Raw genomic sequence first — 15,938 nt, 5'->3', positions numbered from 1 at the left:
TTACTTGGTGTTACTGATGGTAGTGCAGTGTGTGTGTTATGTAACATACCCCTATGAGTGAGTTCTCGGTATTTGGGTCAGAAATGTGTGTGTGTGTGTGTGTGTGTGTGTGTGTGTGTGTGTGTGTGTGTGTGTGTGTGTGTGTGTGTGTGTGTGGTAATCCAACATACCCCTATGAGTGAGTTCTTGGTGTTGCCGATGGTGGTGAGGGCTGACAGGTTGAAGATTAGGGTGAACTCTGCCCTCTCTGGGGTGAGGGTGAGGGGGGCGAAGACAGGGTGCTGGATGCCGGGAAAGGGTGGAGGGGTCGGGGAGGGGGTACCAGGGGTCGGAGAGAGGCCCAGGTGGGCCAGAAGGCTGGACAGGGCACAGGCCATCTCTCCCAGAACCAGTTTATACGCTGCTTCCAGAATGGGGATGTTCTTCAGACTCAAAACAGACTGGTACACACTCAGGGCTGCTGACATCACCTGGAGAGAGAGAGAGACAGAGAGCGACAGAGACAGAGACAGCAGAGGGGGTCAGTGAAGACACACAGACAGAAACACTCAGGGCTGCTGACATCACCTGGAGAGAGAGAGAGACAGAGAGCGACAGAGACAGAGAGAGACAGAGACAGAGAGAGCAGAGGGGGTCAGTGAAGACACACAGACAGAAACACTCAGGGCTGCTGACATCACCTGGAGAGAGAGAGAGACAGAGAGCGACAGAGACAGAGAGAGCAGAGGGGGTCAGTGAAGACACACAGACAGAAACACCTAGGGCTGCTGACATCACCTGGAGAGAGAGAGAGACAGAGAGAGAGCTAACATTACATCTGTGTTTATCAGAGCCCAACATCCTTAGCTAGCTAACATTACATCTGTTATCACAGCCCAACATCCTTAGCTAGCTAACATTACATCTCTGTGTTTATCAGAGCCCAACATCCTTAGCTAGCTAACATTACATCTGTTATCAGAGCCCAACATCCTTAGCTAGCTAACATTACATCTGTTATCACAGCCCAACATCCTCAGCTAGCTAACATTACATCTCTGTGTTTATCAGAGCCCAACATCCTTAGCTAGCTAACATTACATCTGTTATCAGAACCCAACATCCTTAGCTAGCTAACATTACATCTCTGTGTTTATCAGAGCCCAACATCCTTAGCTAGCTAACATTACATCTGTTATCAGAGCCCAACATCCTTAGCTAGCTAACATTACATCTGTTATCAGAGCCCAACATCCTCAGCTAGCTAACATTACATCTGTTATCAGAGCCCAACATCCTTAGCTAGCTAACATTACATCTCTGTGTTTATCAGAGCCCAACATCCTTAGCTAGCTAACATTACATCTCTGTGTTTATCAGAGCCCAACATCCTTAGCTAGCTAACATTACATCTCTGTGTTTATCAGAGCCCAACATCCTTAGCTAGCTAACATTACATCTCTGTGTTTATCAGAGCCCAACATCCTTAGCTAGCTAACATTACATCTGTTATCAGAGCCCAACATCCTTAGCTAGTGTAAAGAATTGCTATTCTCTTATGCAAGTGATCAGCCTACTGCTAAATGCATGGCTACAACTCACAGTAAAGGATGTGGGGCCCCCTACAGGATAACTCACGCACACACACCCCCATCCAGCACACACACAGTCCCTTTTAGCTGAACGGATGTGACGGCGGGATTCGAGAGTGACGGACGGCCCAGCTGAGCCAATGGCGGAAGACTACAGACGAACGGCCCAGCTGAACCAATCAAAAGATCCGATCTCCCAGGATCAACCTACTTTCTGTTTTGTATAAATTGTATTGTAACGGTTCACTCTTTCTCCTTTTTCCTGCTGTTCTGTGCGAGCGAATGGGAGAGCCGTATATACGTGTACCAGATATTCTCACTCTGAATAAATCTGTCGCTTGTCGTACAATCTACCACCTTGTCTGAATCGATCCTTAACCGGCTCACCCTTCTACATATCCTTTTATCAACAGAATTTGGTAGCGGGAGGATGGTTTAATAACGGTCCGGTCGAAGAGAGTTGATTGGGTGTGAGAAGGAGAGTGACGGAAGGACGGTTGTAGGAAGACGGGTGAAGGAATTCGGGGGAGGACAACAATTCTGCTCAACTCGGGAAACTGATCTAAAAGGTGCACTATAAACAAGGTAAGCAAAACCTGTTAAATCAAACTTTGCATATTGTCGTATAGTCTGTCTAAATTTTGATCAGTATTTCCGAGTAAGTATGAATTCTTGTGTAAATTTATAATTTGCTGACAAGTTGAAAGTACAGTGAAGTGAACATATGTGGTACAAAAACCGGCGACGGCCGGGTGATTAAATCATTGATGAGATATCAGTAAGGGGGTAGTTAATTACTATTCATTAAATCTGGCGCCGAGGGATAAATTGTAATTTTGTCCCGTGACCCGGTCAGCACAGTCTGATAGCTTTCAATGATGAGGTATCACTTTTGAGGCCTGGATTAGTTCCGATAGGGGTCAATAACAGATCAGTAAGTGAATAGTTAATTACTATTCATTAAACCTGGCGCCGAGGGGACAAATTGTAATTTTGTACCGAGACTCGGTCGAAGTCCAGTCTGATGGTGTTGATTGATAGGGGTCGGACACGGACATGGATTTGGATAAGATAAGTTCCGATAGGGGTTAATAACAGGTCAGTAAGTGAATAGTTAATTACTATTCATTAAACCTGGCGCCGAGGGGACAAATTGTAATTTTGTTCCGAGACTCGGTCGAAGTCCAGTCTGATGGTGTTGATTGATAGGGGTCGGACATGGATTTGGATTCAGCACGGTAGAGATTAGGGATAAAAATCAGTAAGGGGATAGTTAATTACTATTCATTAAACCTGGCGCCGATAGGGGAAAAGATTGGCAACTTTGTCCCGCGACTCGGTCGAAGTCCAGTCTGATAAGTAGTCCAAAAGATAGGCTGATAATGTTTAGAGAGAACACGTGTATTTGTAACTGTTCATATAAAATGTAATGTGGTTGTAATCGTCTCCATCAAGATTGTTGATGGTTTGAGAGAGAGAGAGAACTCAAGAAGGGTTATTGGATAATCCGAAACTTATATGTTGTATGTAAACTTCCATGCTGTATGTAAACTTCCATGTTGTATGTATCTATAACTTCTGTGTAAAATGTATAATCAGGAACAAAATGACTGATGTATAATTGAAATAAGATCTGAGTATAATATTTAATATTGTGACTATATAGTCGAATAGATCCCTTGGTTGCGCGCTCCACAAAAGCTATACCAACCCAATCGTTTTTCTCGAACTGAATATTCAAGGGAAAGCTCTGAGATAAGGCAGAGTGTGAGCAATAGTGTCTCCTCGAATACATCGTTGTTATTAACTAACGACGGGCTAAGCATATTCTAATTATATTCAAGTAGTCTGGTAAAATTTCCGATTAAGTTACGATTAATTTCCGATTGAATTAAAATTGAATTACGATTTAAAATTCACAATGGCGACCCCCAATACTCCAAAGCTGAAGTTTAATGAGTTCCTAGATAAAAAAAAAAAATAGAATATAGATCAGGGGGAAAGAGACAGTGGAAGGATATAAAGAAAGTCTGGGAGGGAGTAAAGTTAAGATGGACGCAAGCAGGTTACCTAGGAGGGGGACGGCCAACCGGGGTCCAGTTGAAAACAATGGAATGTGGGTTAAGGGAGACGTTGCAGGAAGCTAGAGACAAGGAAATAGGAAGAAATAAGGCCCATTTATTGAGGAACCAAGGGACCAAACAGAGAGAGAGAGCAGAAGAGGAACTAAAGATAGGAACTTGGGCCATAGAAGAAGCGCAGAAAGCACAACTAAAAAAAAATATCCTGAAATGATGGGGGTTGCCACTCCCCCACGAGGGGCAGATGAACAGACGAGCTACCACCAGGAGATGGCGCCAAATCCCTCTACATGTATAATTACTAAAACATACAATACATGACAAACGGTGACCCTGACGTGGTCTGGTAAAAAGATATCGCTGGACATTGGTGTGCCAGCCGATTGGCCAGTACTGTCGTTGGACGGTGTGTCTCACAAATCCTGACCGGTCAACTAAAAAAGGGTAAGCAGACACCTGTTGTGGAAAACTAAAGTTCTGCACATTGGAGTTATACAAATTTAGTTTTGTGAGACACCTGTTTGATGTAAGTTACTAAATTTAAACTATTATGATGTGTGAGATTGGAAAATAGTTGAGAAAGTAATATCTCCATTGGCAACTGCAATTTTATTATTGATCAACCATACTTAATGGTGCATTGTGTATGGGATGTACTAGTATGCCTGGTTGGTAGGTGGTAACAGAGATCACTTACCACGTGTATGAATGATGGGTAACGGGTGGCCACCAAAGCTTGAATGGATAGTATGGGACTACATGTATGAGTGGTGAGCAACGAGTGATCGCCAAAGTGCGAATAGAAAGTCATATGATGCGAACGTGATGTATTAGGCAGGGCCAAGTGTGAATGACGGATATTTAAATTGATTACTCGGACTTGAGATCGATTTAGCCGTAGGGAAAGGGTATCACTTGGGTTTCAGTAAAGACATTGGTTGTTGGCAGTATTGTAGTGTACATGGAATATCGTTGGAAATGGAAAAGGTGTAGAGAACGCCGAAGTCCACTCTAGATTTAAATAAAGGCAGAGAGGGCAAAGAGTGGAGGAGACTGGGTGAGAAGCTGTACAGGGGAATGGACAGAAGGTGGGGCTATTGCATCTCCTACTGGTCTGCTTGCTGGGGAGAATGAAGATCTGTGTGTGTCTGGTGTAAATTGAAGTTTTTTACTGGCGTAAATGAAGATTTGTGAGACTCAAATCGTGTGCATGAAATACGTTTGATATTCAGTCGGGGACTAATATCGGTATGAAAGAGGCTTGGGGACTATTGGATAAGAAACTAATAATAAAAAATAAAATGGGGACTATTGGATAAGAAACTAATAATAAAAAATAAAATAAAAATGTAAGCTAACAATTGGGCATAGAAGTTAAAGATGTAATCAGATAAAACATATGAGAAATTGTTTGTTAACCAAGCCTGTATGTCCAGGATTTTATGCATTACAGGTGAACTACAGGTGAAGTCACTCAATCCAGTCCCAGAGGCTTGGGGACCATAGAAGACCCCTGGTGACAGCTAGCTGAAAGAGCTGCCCAGATTCATATCGCACGGCGGAAGGGTAAGACACTTTTTCACTGTCGGACAATAAACAGAGTTCGGGAGAAGAACTGGAATTAACAGAATTCCGGGGCTAACTCCCGAATGAAGTAACCCTACCTGTCCTATCACCCCTGTTTTTGTCCATAGGAGTGAGGATGTGTCTGGCTCTGGCTAAGTGATGTGTATTTTGTTCCAAAATGAACATAAGAGATCCCTAGATCTGGGTAGACAGGAAGTTAGAGTAGAGATTACATGATAACCGACTTCGGACTGTTCTAGGATTGGAGAAGAGGGTATCCTTATAGCAAAAGGGTCCCACAAGGGTGGATAGGTTTTCCATGATATGGGGGAAACCTGGGAGCAATGTTGAACTTTGTAAAGGTGATGAAATCCTACTAACCATCAAAAATATTAAGCTCTATGATGCAGGCACTCACACCCTCGGACTACAAAGGACGAGGACAGACATGATGGGTGTGTTTTCTATTAAGGTACTGCCAAGACCAGAGGTAATCGGACACACTCCTCTACCACCACTGTGTTAAAAATACCATTCAGATAATTAATGTTAGAGACTATTCGGCTATTGATCAATTAGGAACTGGGACTGGTTTTGATGGTAGGGACAATTTGTGGCTGTCTTATATGAGGTACACAGCTAAATCCCTGACAATAAAGGACTGCATTATTTGTAGTCATGCTAGACCTGTTCTGGCTACACACCCATTTGGTGTTGGGGCATATGGGGGCAATTACAGTTGCATCACGGGTACAGGTAATGGCATTGATTATGGGAGATTGCCTGGAGCTGATTGCAGTAGTAACATAACCATTAATTCCACTTGTGGATGATGTGTGGAGCCAAAGAGTGCTGAGATCCATTCTTAGAGGAGAATGGCAAGGTACGTGTGGTCTGACCAGTTTGATAATTCCACTGACCATTGTTGATGTTACTGCTGAACAGCTGCTGAGTTCTGTATCCAGGGGACCTGAGAACATTCCATCCCATGGGAGACATAGACGTAGTGCTCCATGGACAGAGGATGTAGTTGACATACACTAACCTGTTGGGAGTGCCAGTGGGGGTTCCTCATGAGTTTCAGGCCTTGGGTAGGAATGATGGACTCTGGCACTTACTACCTAGTATGGGTCCAGCCATGGTGGATGCTAGACAGACTGCTTGGATTAATTATATCTACTATAATCAACAGCGTTTGGTGAATTACTCTCCGTGATGCACTCACTGGTATGTCTGAACAGCTTGAGGCCACATTTGGGGTTTCCAGACAGAATACACTTGCCTTGGATATGCTTCTTGCCAGTCAGGGGACGTCTGCAAGATGTTCGGTAAACAATGTTGCACGTATATTCATAATAATACCAGTCCAGATGGTGATATATCTAAGGCGGGCTTGATACACTATCTGCTAAGATGAGGTCCACGGGGGGGGGTGGAGGAGTCTGTTCTCTTGGCCTGGTTTGGTAAGTACACTGGTATGATGGTTACTGGATTTCTGACCCTAATTATTGTATTATTTGTTATTGATATGCTGCTTGCATCATACTGTGTTTTAAGAAGTCTGTTACAGATGTGATGAAGGATTCAGGGAGGATGGGACTGACTGAGGATGACACATGATATGCTGTTGTGAAGGTTTGGAGCCCCTGGGTGGCAAGGAGCCCACCTGGTACAGGATAGGATTAGCTGAGAGGACCAGATGGTTTCTAATAATTCTTTACTCTGTTTTCCATGACCAAAGTTTTATCCTACATCTTACATGTCAATAACAATAAAGTTTTATCCTGTTTTTGATAAGTGACACCCTTGCGGGTGACAAAAGGGGGAAACAAAAGCATACAACAAAGGCATATATCACTTCTTATTAATAATACACTTTTTATTATTTTCATGAAATGCTATGACTACTGAAATAAAGGATAGTGAGTGACACCTAGCGGGTGTCAAAAGGGGGACTTAGATTTCACACTATTTTCTTTTGTTCAGTTTTTGAATGAGCTGTTCTCTTTTGACATGAAGGTAGTTTAAACTTTGTAACTGTTATATGATTCATTGCTGAATTTGTGTTCACACCCATGGGGTTATTTTACATTATAGCCATTACCATATATAAGATTGAATATTATCTGCTGTTGCCTTGTGTGGAGGTATGTATGTGTTATGCTACCTAGCTGATTTGAAACATTGTTAAAAGTATCAGGGCCATGGAACTTTCTCATGCTGGAAAATACAGAAGGGAGGGCACATTCAGAGTGTGGGTTGCGAGAACAAGCGGTCTTTTTGTTAGATAACAGGAGCCAGGTGCGAGATAATGGTATGGAGCATGAGACCCATCTTTCAGTTTGCAGCCATTTTAGGAGGGGGATCCAGTTGCTTATATTGATTAAGCTTCTCCATTGTATGTCGTGTCCCATCTGGGATGGGAAGAGGGGGAAATTATTTTTCTTTGTGGGCCATTTCCGTATAGACTTACCTAGCATAGGCTATTTTTCCTTTTTGGATTATGTTTTCGTTTTGCTTGGAGTAATGTCTCTGGACTATATCACATCTCTTAGGAGATGTGAAGAGAGGGAATCACAGCGTTTTCCCGCTGGAAAAAAGTTGGCATATGTGGACAATCATTTTACTTTTATTTTGAGATGTTCTCCGCTCTGTTGAATGAGGGTTGTAAGTTCCTAGGTGGCTGGTAGCCAACTTAGTACATAGTGGGATTGAATGGAGAATATGATGGTAATATACATATGTCTATTTCTGTTTAATACCGTGCCTTATTTCTTAGTCCATTAGGGAGAAGTTTCTCTTTGTGTCTGGATCTAGTTAGGTTGTGTCACGTCTCTGGTGAGACGTGAAGAGAGGGTTTTGTAAAGAATTGCTATTCTCTTATGCAAGTGATCAGCCTACTGCTAAATGCATGGCTACAACTCACAGTAAAGGATGTGGGGCCCCCTACAGGATAACTCACGCACACACACCCCCATCCAGCACACACACAGTCCCTTTTAGCTGAACGGATGTGACGGCGGGATTCGAGAGTGACGGACGGCCCAGCTGAGCCAATGGCGGAAGACTACAGACGAACGGCCCAGCTGAACCAATCAAAAGATCCGATCTCCCAGGATCAACCTACTTTCTGTTTTGTATAAATTGTATTGTAACGGTTCACTCTCTCTTTTTTCCTGCTGTTCTGTGCGAGCGAATGGGAGAGCCGTATATACGTGTACCAGATATTCTCACTCTGAATAAATCTGTCGCTTGTCGTACAATCTACCACCTTGTCTGAATCGATCCTTAACCGGCTCACCCTTCTACATATCCTTTTATCAACACTAGCTAGCTAACATTACATCTCTGTGTTTATCAGTGTCCAACATCCTTAGCTAGCTAGCTAACATTACATCTCTGTGTTTATCAGAGCCCAACATCCTTAGCTAGCTAACATTACATCTCTGTGTTTATCAGAGCCCAACATCCTTAGCTAGCTAACATTACATCTGTGTTTATCAGAGCCCAACATCCTCATCCTCGTATATACGTGTACCAGATATTCTCACTCTGAATAAATCTGTCGCTTGTCGTACAATCTACCACCTTGTCTGAATCGATCCTTAACCGGCTCACCCTTCTACATATCCTTTTATCAACACTAGCTAGCTAACATTACATCTCTGTGTTTATCAGTGTCCAACATCCTTAGCTAGCTAGCTAACATTACATCTGTGTTTATCAGAGCCCAACATCCTTAGCTAGCTAACATTACATCTCTGTGTTTATCAGAGCCCAACATCCTTAGCTAGCTAACATTACATCTCTGTGTTTATCAGAGCCCAACATCCTTAGCTAGCTAACATTACATCTGTTATCAGAGCCCAACATCCTTAGCTAGCTAGCTAACATTACATCTCTGTGTTTATCAGTGTCCAACATCCTTAGCTAGCTAGCTAACATTACATCTGTGTTTATCAGAGCCCAACATCCTCAGCTAGCTAACATTACATCTGTTATCAGAGCCCAACATCCTTAGCTAGCTAACATTACATCTGTTATCAGAGCCCAACATCCTTAGCTAGCTAACATTACATCTCTGTGTTTATCAGAGCCCAACATCCTTAGCTAGCTAACATTACATCTGTTATCAGAGCCCAACATCCTTAGCTAGCTAACATTACATCTGTGTTTATCAGAGCCCAACATCCTTAGCTAGCTAACATTACATCTGTGTTTATCAGAGCCCAACATCCTTAGCTAGCTAGCTAACATTACATCTCTGTGTTTATCAGTGTCCAACATCCTTAGCTAGCTAGCTAACATTACATCTGTGTTTATCAGAGCCCAACATCCTCAGCTAGCTAACATTACATCTGTTATCAGAGCCCAACATCCTTAGCTAGCTAACATTACATCTGTTATCAGAGCCCAATATCCTTAGGTAGCTAACATCACATCTCTGTGTTATTCAGAGCCCAACATCCTTAGCTAGCTAACATTACATCTCTGTGTTATTCAGAGCCCAACATCCTTAGCTAGCTAACATTACATCTCTGTGTTTATCAGAGCCCAACATCCTTAGCTAGCTAACATTAAATCTCTGTGTTTATCAGAGCCCAACATCCTTAGCTAGCTAACATTACATCTCTGTGTTTATCAGAGCCCAACATCCTTAGCTAGCTAACATTACATCTCTGTGTTTATCAGAGTCCAACATCCTTAGCTAGCTAGCTAACATTACATCTCTGTGTTTATCAGAGCCCAACATCCTTAGCTAGCTAACATTACATCTGTGTTTATCAGAGCCCAACATCCTTAGCTAGCTAACATTACATCTCTGTGTTTATCAGAGTCCAACATCCTTAGCTAGCTAGCTAACATTACATCTCTGTGTTTATCAGAGCCCAACATCCTTAGCTAGCTAACATTACATCTGTGTTTATCAGAGCCCAACATCCTTAGCTAGCTAACATTACATCTGTGTTTATCAGAGCCCAACATCCTTAGCTAGCTAGCTAACATTACATCTCTGTGTTTATCAGTGTCCAACATCCTTAGCTAGCTAGCTAACATTACATCTCTGTGTTTATCAGAGCCCAACATCCTTAGCTAGCTAACATTACATCTGTGTTTATCAGAGCCCAACATCCTTAGCTAGCTAACATTACATCTGTTATCAGAGCCCAACATCCTTAGCTAGCTAACATCACATATCTGTGTTATTCAGAGCCCAACATCCTTAGCTAGCTAACATCACATCACTGTGTTTATCAGAGCCCAACATCCTTAGCTAGCTAACATTACATCTCTGTGTTTATCAGAGCCCAACATCCTTAGCTAGCTAACATTACATCTCTGTGTTTATCAGAGCCCAACATCCTTAGCTAGCTAACATTACATCTCTGTGTTTATCAGAGCCCAACATCCTTAGCTAGCTAACATTACATCTCTGTGTTTATCAGAGTCCAACATCCTTAGCTAGCTAGCTAACATTACATCTGTTATCAGAGCCCAACATCCTTAGCTAGCTAACATTACATCTCTGTGTTTATCAGAGCCCAACATCCTTAGCTAGCTAACATTACATCTGTTATCAGAGCCCAACATCCTCAGCTAGCTAGCTAACATTACATCTCTGTGTTTATCAGAGCCCAACATCCTTAGCCAGCTAGCTAACATTACATCTCTGTGTTTATCAGAGCCCAACATCCTTAGCTAGCTAGCTAACATTACATCTGTTATCAGAGCCCAACATCCTTAGCTAGCTAGCTAACATTACATCTGTTATCAGAGCCCAACATCCTTAGCTAGCTAACATTACATCTCTGTGTTTATCAGAGCCCAACATCCTTAGCTAGCTAACATTACATCTCTGTGTTTATCAGAGCCCAACATCCTTAGCTAGCTAACATTACATCTGTGTGTTTATCAGAGCCCAACATCCTTAGCTAGCTAGCTAACATTACATCTGTTATCAGAGCCCAACATCCTTAGCTAGCTAGCTAACATTACATCTGTTATCAGAGCCCAACATCCTTAGCTAGCTAGCTAACATTACATCTGTTATCAGAGCCCAACATCCTTAGCTAGCTAACATTACATCTCTGTGTTTATCAGAGCCCAACATCCTTAGCTAGCTAACATTACATCTCTGTGTTTATCAGAGCCCAACATCCTTAGCTAGCTAACATTACATCTCTGTGTTTATCAGAGCCCAACATCCTTAGCTAGCTAGCTAACATTACATCTCTGTGTTTATCAGAGCCCAACATCCTTAGCCAGCTAGCTAACATTACATCTCTGTGTTTATCAGAGCCCAACATCCTTAGCTAGCTAGCTAACATTACATCTCTGTGTTTATCAGAGCCCAACATCCTTAGCTAGCTAGCTAACATTACATCTGTTATCAGAGCCCAACATCCTTAGCTAGCTAGCTAACATTACATCTGTTATCAGAGCCCAACATCCTTAGCTAGCTAACATTACATCTCTGTGTTTATCAGAGCCCAACATCCTTAGCTAGCTAACATTACATCTGTGTGTTTATCAGAGCCCAACATCCTTAGCTAGCTAGCTAACATTACATCTGTTATCAGAGCCCAACATCCTCAGCTAGCTAACATTACATCTGTTATCAGAGCCCAACATCCTTAGCTAGCTAGCTAACATTACATCTCTGTGTTTATCAGAGCCCAACATCCTCAGCTAGCTAGCTAACATTACATCTCTGTGTTTATCAGAGCCCAACATCCTTAGCTAGCTAACATTACATCTGTTATCAGAGCCCAACATTCTTAGCTAGCTAACATTACATCTCTGTAACATTAGTGTGCATCGTCTCAATGCTCCTTTGGGGCAAAACTCTTGCAGACTCAAATGATCACTAATCGAACACAACAGCAAGTGGCCACTCGATAAAGGGCTTAGGGGCCCAAGTGTTGGGTTTGACATTCAGCCTATGGTAGATGTGGTAGATGGAACTTCATTGGCCCCATAGGTCACAATTCTACACATTTTTCTTATTGTTTTAACTGCAGTTTAAATATAATATATGCCATTTAGCAGACGCTTTTATCCAAAGCGACTTACAGTCATGTGTGCATACATTCTACGTATGGGTGGTCCCGGGGATCGAACCCACTACCCTGGCGTTACAAGCGCCATGCTCTACCAACTGAGCTACAGAAGGACCACTTAAAGGTCAAGAACGTGTTTCCATTTGTCACATCCCTGACAAACACACCCACCTCTCTGTCCCTGTTGAAGCGTAGCTCCAGGAGCTGTGAGGTCGGAGCCAGCAGCTTCTCCACAAACCACGCTGGGAGCTTAGTGTTGATCTGGTCCACAATCTACAACACACACAGAGAGAGGAGAGACCATTAGGAGCAGATAATCAATATGGGGTTATTATTAAGAGGAGAGGCAACACGCTGAATGACCAACCAGTTCTCTGCATTCGGGCAGACATGCATAAAATTGTCAACATGTTTCAGAATGTAGGCCTATATTGGACGCAACATTCAAGTTTCCGCTCACAAAACCAGTCCCCGGCCGTATATAAAACCAGTCCCCGGCCGTATATAAAACCAGTCCCCGGCCGTATATAAAACCAGTCCCCGGCCGTATATAAAACCAGTCCCCGGCCGTATAAAACAGTCCCCGGCCGTATAAAACAGTCCCCGGCCGTATAAAACAGTCCCCCGCCGTATAAAACAGTCCCCGGCCGTATAAACAGTCCCCCGGCCGTATAAAACAGTCCCCGGCCGTATAAAACAGTCCCCGGCCGTATAAAACAGTCCCGGCCGTATAAAACAGTCCCCGGCCGTATAAAACAGTCCCCGGCCGTATAAAACAGTCCCCGGCCGTATGCAAACCAGTATTACAACCAGTTCTTACCAATGTGATGAGGCTGAGGACGGCCAGGCTGTACTCTGGGCCACAGGCCCGGCAGGCATCCAGCTGGTCCAGACCGTAGGTGATGACGGCGTCGGTCAGCTGTGCGGACGGCTCCAAGCTCACCAGCAGGACACACACACACTGTTCCCGCCGTCAACACCGGCTCAGAGAACAACACCTGCTTGGCCGTCGACACGCACGCCAACACCCGGTTCAAAACCTGGAGAGAGAAAGGAGAGAGGGAGTAGAGGGAGGAAGGAGAGAGAGAGTAGAGGGAGGAAGGAGAGAGAGAGTAGAGGGAGGAAGGAGAGAGGGAGTAGAGGGAGGAAGGAGAGAGAGAGTAGAGGGAGGAAGGAGAGAGAGAGTAGAGGGAGGAAGGAGAGAGGGAGGAAGGAGAGAGGGAGGAAGGAGAGAGGGAGTAGAGAGGGAGTAGAGGAGGAAGGAGAGAGGGAGTAGAGGGAGGAAGGAGAGAGGGGAGAGAGGGAGTAAGGAGAGAGGGGAGAGAGGGAGTAAGGAGAGAGGGAGTAGAGGGAGTAAGGAGAGAGGGAGTAGAGGGAGTAAGGAGAGAGGGAGTAGAGGGAGTAAGGAGAGAGGGAGTAGAGGGAGTAAGGAGAGAGGGAGTAGAGGGAGTAAGGAGAGAGGAAGGAGAGAGAGTAAGGAGAGAGGAAGGATAGAGAGTAAGGAGAGAGGAAGGAATGAGAGAGGAAGGAATGAGAGAGGAATGAGAGAGGAAGGAATGAGAGAGGAATGAGAGAGGAAGGAGAGCGGGAGGAAGGAGAGCGGGAGGAAGGAGAGCGGGAGGAAGGAGAGCGGGAGGAAGGAGAGCGGGAGGAAGGAGAGCGGGAGGAAGGAGAGCGGGAGGAAGGAGAGCGGGAGGAAGGAGAGCGGGAGGAAGGAGAGCGGGAGGAAGGAGAGCGGGAGGAAGGAGAGCGGGAGTAAGGAGAGCGGGAGTAAGGAGAGCGGGAGGAAGGAGAGCGGGAGTAAGGAGAGCGGGAGGAAGGAGAGCGGGAGGAAGGAGAGCGGGAGGAAGGAGAGCGGGAGGAAGGAGAGCGGGAGGAAGGAGAGCGGGAGGAAGGAGAGCGGGAGGAAGGAGAGAGCGGGAGGAAGGAGAGCGGGAGGAAGGAGAGCGGGAGGAAGGAGAGCGGGAGGAAGGAGAGCGGGAGGAAGGAGAGCGGGAGGAAGGAGAGCGGGAGGAAGGAGAGAGGGAGGAAGGAGAGAGGGAGGAAGGAGAGGGGGAGGAGGTAAGGTTGTGTTGGGAACAAATGATGTGTGACATATGCCTGGTTAAATACGAGAGTCTGTGTCTGTCTTTCTCCCCATCTCGCCTTACAGAGACGTAATGCCTGTGATGGATGTGTGTGTGTGTCTCTCCGTACATCAGAAACGTAATGCCTGTGTGATGGGTGTGTGTGTGTCTCTCTCCTTACATCAGAGACGTATGCCTGTGTGATGTGTGTGTGTGTGTCTCTCTCCTTACATCAGAGACGTATGCCTGTGTGATGTGTGTGTGTGTGTGTGTGTGTGTGTGTGTGTGTGTGTGTGTGTGTGTGTGTGTGTGTGTGTGTGTGTGTGTGTGTGTGTGTGTGTGTGTGTGTGTGTGTGTGTGTGTGTGTGTGTGTGTGTGTGTGTGTGTGTGTGTGTGTGTGTGTGTGTGTGTGTGTGTGTGTGTGTCTCCTTACATCAGAGATGTATGCCTGTGTGTTGTGTGTGTGTGTGTGTGTGTGTCTCTCCTTACATCAGAGACGTATGCCTGTGTGATGGGCGGTCCTCTAATGGGGTTGAAGCGCTGTCCGATGCAGCGCACCACGGTGCTGAACACCCTCAGCAGGGCGGCCAGTTTGGGCAGAGACACCGTGGGAGGGGGGATGTCCTCGTCTACCGCCTCGCCAGAACCCACGTGACCCAGGTCCTGGAGACAGGAAGTGGGACAGGAAGTCCATAGATTTGTTCATGACGTTTCAAATGTTAATTCAACAGGATGTCAGCGACACCAACATGTTCCACTGAAACACAGTGTATTCAGACCCCGAGACTTATTCCACATGTTGTTGTGTTAAACCCCTAGACTTATTCTACATGTTGTTGTGGTGTTAAACCCCTAGACTTATTCCACATGTTGTTGTTGTGTTAAACCCTAGACTTATTCTACATGTTGTTGTGTTAAACCCCTAGACTTATTCTACATGTTGTGGTGTTAAACCCCTAGACTTATTCTACATGTTGTTGTGTTAAACCCCTAGACTTATTCCACATGTTGTGGTGTTAAACCCCTAGACTTATTCTACATGTTGTTGTGTTAAACCCCTAGACTTATTCTCCATGTTGTTGTTGTGTTAAACCCCTAGACTTATTCTCCATGTTGTTGTTGTTGTGTTAAACCCCTAGACTTATTCTACATGTTGTTGTTGTGTTAAACCCCTAGACTTATTCTCCATGTTGTTGTTGTTGTGTTAAACCCCTAGACTTATTCTACATGTTGTTGTTGTGTTAAACCCCTAGACTTATTCTACATGTTGAGGTGTTAAACCCCTAGACTTATTGTACATGTTGAGGTGTTAAACCCCTAGACTTATTCTACATGTTGAGGTGTTAAACCCCTAGACTTATTCTCCATGTTGTTGTTGTTGTTGTTGTGTTAAACCCCTAGACTTATTCTACATGTTGTTGTGTTAAACCCCTAGACTTATTCCACATGTTGTGGTGTTAAACCCCTAGACTTATTCTACATGTTGTTGTGTTAAACCCCTAGACTTATTCTACATGTTGTTGTGTTAAACCCCTAGACTTATTCTACATGTTGTTGTGTTAAACCCCTAGACTTATTCTACATGTTGTTGTT

At 44.3% G+C, this 15,938-nt stretch overlaps 1 pseudogene; it reads right to left on the bottom strand.

Annotated features, from left to right (window-relative positions):
• The window catches only part of LOC124027439, a 48,478-nt pseudogene extending 33,470 nt beyond the window's left edge, over positions 1 to 15,008 (bottom strand).
• Between the last annotated feature and the right edge of the window lie 930 nt (positions 15,009 to 15,938).

Source organism: Oncorhynchus gorbuscha, unplaced genomic scaffold, assembly GCF_021184085.1.
Source record: "Oncorhynchus gorbuscha isolate QuinsamMale2020 ecotype Even-year unplaced genomic scaffold, OgorEven_v1.0 Un_scaffold_3230, whole genome shotgun sequence".
Classification (NCBI taxonomy): Eukaryota; Metazoa; Chordata; class Actinopteri; order Salmoniformes; family Salmonidae; genus Oncorhynchus; species Oncorhynchus gorbuscha.
Note: the sequence above shows the minus strand (reverse complement) of the source record. Positions and strands in the feature narration are given on the sequence as shown.